Source organism: Mustela putorius, unplaced genomic scaffold, assembly GCF_011764305.1.
Source record: "Mustela putorius furo isolate JIRA1106 unplaced genomic scaffold, ASM1176430v1.1 tig00003870_pilon_pilon_pilon, whole genome shotgun sequence".
Taxonomy (NCBI): Eukaryota; Metazoa; Chordata; class Mammalia; order Carnivora; family Mustelidae; genus Mustela; species Mustela putorius.
This window is the reverse complement of record NW_025422022.1, coordinates 491,355-498,412: the sequence shown is the minus strand read 5'-3', so window position 1 is coordinate 498,412 and position 7,058 is coordinate 491,355.

The following is a 7,058-nucleotide window of genomic DNA, read 5'->3' as shown; positions in this document are numbered from 1 at the left end:
TTGCTGCGCCAGTGTCAAAGAGGTTGCTGCCTGTGTTCTCCTCTAGGATTTTGATGTGAGACAGGTCTCACATTTAGGTCTTTCATCCATTTGAATTTATTTTTGTGTATGGTGTAAGAAAGTGGTCCAGTTTCATTTTTCTGCATGCAGCTGTCCAATTTCCCCAAAACTATTTGTTGAAGAGACTATCTTTTTTCCCCTGGGTATTCCTTCCTGCTTTGTGGAAGATTAGTTGACCATATTGTTGAGGGTCCGTTTTGGGGTTCTCTGTTCTGTTCCATTGATCTATGTCTGTTTTTGTGACAGTACCATACTGTCGTGATGACTATAGCTTTGTAATACAGCTTGTAGTTCAGCATTTTGATGCCTCCAGCTTTGGTTTTCTTTCTCAAAATTACTTTGGCTATTTGGAATCTTTATTGGTTCCAAACAAATTTTAGAATTGTTTGTTCCAGCTCTGTGAAAAACACTGGTGCTATTTTGATAGGGATTGTTCTTACACTGTCGGTGGGAATGCAAGCTGGTGCAGCCACTCTGGAAAACAGCATGAAGGTTCCTCAGAAAGTTGAAAATAGAGCTACCCTATGGCCCAGCAGTCGCACTACTGGGTATTTACCCCAATGATACAAATGTAGTGATCCGAAGGGGCACGTGCACCTCAATGTTTATAGCAGCAATGTCTACAATAGCCAAACTATGGAAAGAGCCCAGTGGTCCACTGACAGATGAATGGATAAAGAAAATGTGGTATATGTATGTGTACACACACACACACACACTGGAATACTACTTAGCCATCAAAAAGACTGAAATCTTGCCATTGGCAGTGACGTGAATGGAACTAGAGGGTATTAGACTAAGTGAAATAAGTCATTCCAAGAAAGACAAATACCATATGATTTCACTCATATGCAGAATTTACAAAAGAACAGATGAGCACAGGGGAAAGGAAGGAAAAATAAAATAAGTTGAAAACAGAGAGGGAGCCAAACCATAAGAGACTCTTAACTAGAAAACAAACTGGGGGTTGCTGGAGGGGAAGTGGGTCAGGGGGTGAGGTAACTGGGTGATGGGTATTAAGGAGGGCACGTGATGTGATGAGCACTGGGTGTTGTACTTCTACCCCTGAAACTAATAATATATTATATATGTTAACTATATTTAATTTAAATGAAGCATTAAGAAATAAAAACAAGAGTAGTGGCCAACTTGCCAGGACACAAGGAAAGTGTAGCAGGAAAGGAGTAGGGTCATTACATATTCAAGGAGTCCCAGAGATTACAGATGTTAACAATTCTGGTGTCTTTGAGAGGACACAGAGGAACTGAAAATGCTTGGGATGATTTAGGGGGCAGAATTCTAAGATGGCCCCACATTTCCACCCCCTCTATAATCCCTTCCCCTTGAATGATGGTAGGACTTGTGACCATGAGGGATAGGACTCCCACGATTATGCTATTTTAAATGGCAAAGAAGAAGTGATAGCTGAGAAATGTTATTAAGAGCCCTAATAGCTTTCTGTTGAATTAGTCAACAGGAAGAGTCTCTTCCACAGGACTGATTGAATCAGCTGAGCCCTAGCATACAGAGTGTAGGAGTCAGAGAGGAGCTTCTGCTCTTGGGGATTAAAACAGGAAACCCTCACTCACACAAAAGGTCAGTGGTAGCACTGGTTTACTGAGAAATGGGTAAGAGAGGGGCACCTGGGTGGCTCAGTGGGTTAAGCCTCTGCCTTCGGCTCAGGTCATGGTCTCAGGGTCCTGGGATGGAGCCCTGCATCAGGCTCTCTGCTCAGCGGGGAGCCTGCTTCCCTTCCTCTCTCTGCCTGCCTCTCTGCCTACTTGTGATCTCTCTGTCAAATAAATAAATAAAATCTTTAAAAACAAAACAAAACAAAAGAAATGGGTAGGAGAAAGTGCAGGAGAGAGGCCAAGGGAGTAGGGAGGGGGCTACAGGGAGTGGAGCAGGGCTGTACCCCTGACTTATCTATTCCTTGGCCACACCAGCGGAAGTGTTTGAGGCTTTGGGGTTTTCCCCCTCTTCTCTGCTCAGAAGCTAGCCTCTTGTCACCTCTTCTCTCTTCTATATCCTCTGGCTGCCCTTTCAGCTTTGAATTCTCTGCTGCTCTGCCCTGATGACCAGTTCACCACACACAGCAAACCCACTCAACACCTGCATAGTCCTTCCCGGCTAGGACCCACCTCCTCTGAAAGTACCCCCTTCTGTTTCTTGACATCGCCGTTTCAGGGTTTCACACACTCTCATCTCCCAACCCAAGCAACTCAACAAGGTGTCTTACCCATCTCTCAGGTTATTTAACAGCGCAGTTTGCTTTGGGCTTTAATCTTCATTCATATATTGAGGCATTTTATTTAAAAAAAAAAAAAAGGTTTATTTATTTATTTATTTATGGGGGGGCGTATGCAGTGGGGGAGGGGCAGAGGAAGAGAGAGAATCTCAAGCAGACTCCCTGCTGGGCGTGGAGTCCCACACAGGGCCCGATCTCATGACCCTGAGCCAAAACCACGAGTGGGACACTTAACCCACGGAGCCACCCAGGCACCCCCAGGTATTTTTCAACGATATTTACTAAACATCTACCATGCATTAGGTGTTGTTCTGGATACTGTGGATGTGGCAGTGAAAAACGGGGTCAAAGCCCCATTGCTGTGATGGGATAATTTGTTGAGACAGACGACTCATTCATAAGCAGGATAGTTTCTGCTGGAGACAGGTGCTGGAAAGCAAACAAAGTCACTTGGAATAAGAACAGAGTCCTCATGGCCAGGGTCAGTCTCAACAGAGGGGGCATCTAGCAAAGGCCAGACTCGAAAGGAATCAGTCACTCCAGGGCCAGATAGTAGCAGGGACAAAGATTTGGAAGAAAGTGGGCCTTCTAATTTGAGATATTAAAAACAAAAAACAACCTTATGAAATGAGGGGGAAAGAGTTGGAGGTGAGGTGAAAGGAAAGCCCTGACTGACATGCATATTTGTAAGAGGAAATTAATTTTCTGGAAACTTCAGGTATCCTAGAAAGGGGACTGATCTTGTTTGAACTACAGGAGGGTTCCCGGTATTTGGACATCAGATCCCTTGTTATTTTATAATGAAGACATTCAGCCCTCTAGTGGATGAAACTCTGTTATGCAGCTGAAATTTAAACAAGGAGTTTGTCCCATTGTTTTTGGCGGAAAGTAAAGGGACTAGAAGAAACTTTGAGGGGTTGTTTTCTCCATTTCTATAACCCCAATCATTAAGCTGCCCAAGATATGAGAATATAACTGGTGTAGAATTTCCCAAGACTGTCTAGTCACCTGTAGCCACTGGTCAGGGCTAAAATTATTCATTTTCATGAAATTACTGTGTCTCACCTGAAACTCTCACACTGTTTATAGGAAAACATTATTCACAGAGTGATTTTAGTCATTCTTCTTGTTTTAACAAGTTAAAAGTAAATTACTGAAAAAAGTTGAAAAATTATTTAAGTAAATAGCCAGTAATTGTCATATTTCTCTTTCAACTACAGTAAATAATGCTCTTGGTTTACAAAAATAACTTTATAAGCTTAAAATATTTCCATGCCCATGGAATATTGTACATTTTGTTTATGTCTTGAGGGATTATCTAAGATAAAATATCTTATCTAGAGACCACAACAACATGGAAATAGTTACTCATAAGAACCACATTTAATGTATTTATAAAACAGTATTGTGAGGCATTTGACTCAGCCAAACTTCAAGTTAATTAAAAGTATAACAGTTCACTTAATTACAGTGTCTTAAATTGAATGGCAAAACAATTCAAAATGGCTTTTGAAAAGAGAGGGAGAAAAATCAAGATTTTTATGGGGGTTCTGGATGATCAGTGATCACCTTGTTTTGAAGGTCAAGGCAAATCTAAGTATAGCAGTCTCCTACTTTCAAGATGTGGGGCAGGAGGAATAATTCAAGTCCAGCTGGAGGGTCACCCCATGGAGGACTGATATTCTTTATTGTTGGAGGTCAAGCTGGGCTGGGAAGACTTGGTGGGAAGTAATGTTGGCAGTGCCCAACATTAGGGATGAAGAGGAGGTCTTAGGAAGGTCTTAGGAAGAGCTCCCTTCCACCCACTGGCAATGAGTTCTCAGACTAGACTGGGAGGAAGGAGGGTGCCCACAGCATTGGAGACCGTCTGTGTGAACACTGGGGGAAGCTCTCCTTTCCAACCCAAACTAACTGATCAGGAAGTGGATGGGAATGCTCGCTCTCCCTTGCATTCTGCATGGAAAAGGCACATGTGGTTTGACAGACTTTGATTCCGTCTCAATGAAGATATCTTTCTTACAATGTCTTCAAGCAGTTTATATCATTTTAAGCATCTGATTTTTTACTTTTCTCAGTTCCTTTTTTAGGATGTCTGTTTGGCTTTGGGGCAATGATTTGGAAGCACTCGGCCTTTCATGCGGTGACTTGGCATGTCAGATGACTTCACTCAAGGTTGACAGTCTTCACCGATGAGTCTCCATACTCTTTACAAGAATGGCAAGTTTGCAGATTTGTTTGTACTTAGTCTCAATTCATCCATCAAGTGCACAGCAAGCTCTTTCTCCCTACTTTCTCCCTGGCTTTTATCTGACTGGAAACTTCTGAACAAAATCAAAAGTCTGTTTAAAAAAAAAAAAATTCAGCTACTGCTGCATAGAGCTACCAACGCTGGCAGCCAGCTGAGAGGACAGGGTCTGGCAACACCGCCTGGCGTGTCCCATGGGGACGCACTCCTTACAGCCCTCTGTTGTCAGCGCTGCACCTGTCACAGTGCATTCCAGCAGGGGGCCACGCAGCACAGAGCACAAGGGAGGAATCTCACGGGAGGGCTGTCAAGGGAGGCAGCATTGCTATGGGAATCAGCTCATCTGCTCACGCACCTGCCCAGTACTCCTTTATCTCTGGCTCCTATGTTCTACTCCTCTCTTAATTTAATTTATAATTACAGATGCAGCAGCTTTTCAGGCATTTGGTGCTATGTTAGTCCGTTAGATAACTTGGTATGATTTTACCTCGTTTATCGTAAAATGTACTGCACAGATCATAAGAGTTGTGGAACAACTAATTATAAAGCATGCACTCAAGTAACCCAGCTCAAAATACCAAATACTCTCCCCTCCATGTGACCCCTCCAGATCACAGCCCCCACATTCCCACACTGGTAACAACTCTTCTGACTTTTGCAACCATGTTCTTGCTTCTCTCTAAAATAGCATAGTTTGCTTTAGCTTGACTTTGAGATTGATATAAATGAGATAATGTTGAAATGTAGTCGCTAGAATGTGGCTTCTTTTGCTCAACTTATTTTTGGGAATTTCATCCATGTTGCGAACACAGCAATAATTTGCCTCTTTTCATTGCTACATAGTATTCCACTCCACTGAATGGATATATCCCAGTTCACGTATCCAATCTCCTACTATTGATCTTTGCAGTTCACCAATAAAGCTACCTTGAATATTATTTACAAGTCTTTTTTTAAAGAAGATTTTATTTATGCGAGAGAGAGAGAGAGAGAGAGCACGTACACATGTACTAGCAGGGGAATTGGGAGAAGCAGGCTCCTCACTGAGCTGGGAACTCAATCCAGGGTTCAATCCCAGGATCTCAGGATCATGACCTGAACCACCCAGTTGCCCCTTTGTACATGTCTTTGATATAAATGTGAACATATTTCTCTAGGATAGGGAAGAATTGCTGGGCAAACATTCTTAAATAACCTTGAACTATTTTCCAAAGGGGTTTTATCAGTTCATAATATACCCAGGAGCAAGAGAATACTGGTGGCTCTATATCCTTGTCAACACTTGGAATTGTCAGAATTTTAAATTTTTGCCAATGTGAGTACAAAATATCTCATTAAAATTTGTATTTAACACTTTTTCATACATTATAAACCACTTGGCTTTTCTCTTTTTGAAGTGTTTATTCAGATCATTTGCCTTTTTTAAAGTTTTTAATGTGATTTGTGTAAGTTATATGCGCGCATGCACTGTGATAACCATCTTTGTCCATCATGTGCCATTCAATTCTCATCCAACTGTGTGACTTATGTTTTTAATTCTCTTAATTTGTCTTTGTAATAAACAGAAATTCTTATTTTAAAAGTAGTCAGACTTATTAATTGCTTCTTTTATATTAAATGCTTTCTTTGAAAACTCATGGAAAAATGTCTTACATTTTCTTCTAGAAGTTTAGTTAATTTTACTCTTCACATGGTATTTCATACTCTTAAATATCCATGGAACTGATTTTTTTTTTTTTTTTTTTTTTTTTTTTTTTTTTTTTGGTATAGGGTAAGGTGAGGAATTTTTTTCTTCTTTCTCTCGTCTCCTTTTTTAAGACTTTTATTTTTAAGTAATCTCGACATCCAACATGGGGATCAGATTCAGAATCCTGAGATCGAGTCATATGCTCTATGGACTGAGCCAGCCAGGCAGCCCCAGCTGTCTCTTTACTTTTTGCATTTGGATATTCAATAGTCTCTACCACCTATTAAATATTATATCCTCTCCTCATGGACACCTTGCCACTTCTATCAAATGTCAGTACATGCAAAGCTCTGTTCCTGGACCCTCTATTCTCTTTCATTGACCTGTCATCTCTCCCTGCACCAGTACTGGGCTGTTTTAATTATTACAGCTTTATAAGTTCTGAGATATAGTAGAAACATGGCCCCTTGCTTTGTTCTCCTTCAAGAGTGTTTTGATCAATAATAAATAGCAACAGCAAAAAAGAGTGTTTTGATCATTTACAACACCATGCAAATTTTATAATCAGCTTGTGTGCGCGCACGTATACACACACACACACTTCCTTTGGAATACTGATTAAGATTGGGATTGATTTAAAAAATCAATCAGAAGTAAACAGCCATCTTCACCAATAGTGAGTTCCCCTCATTGAACACGAGATACTGCTTTATTCAGTTAGATTTCTAAAAAAAAAATTCTCTTAATATTTAAAAGCTTTCTGTATAGAGGTTTTTAAAAATATATCTTGCTGGACATATTTCCACTTGCTTGATTTT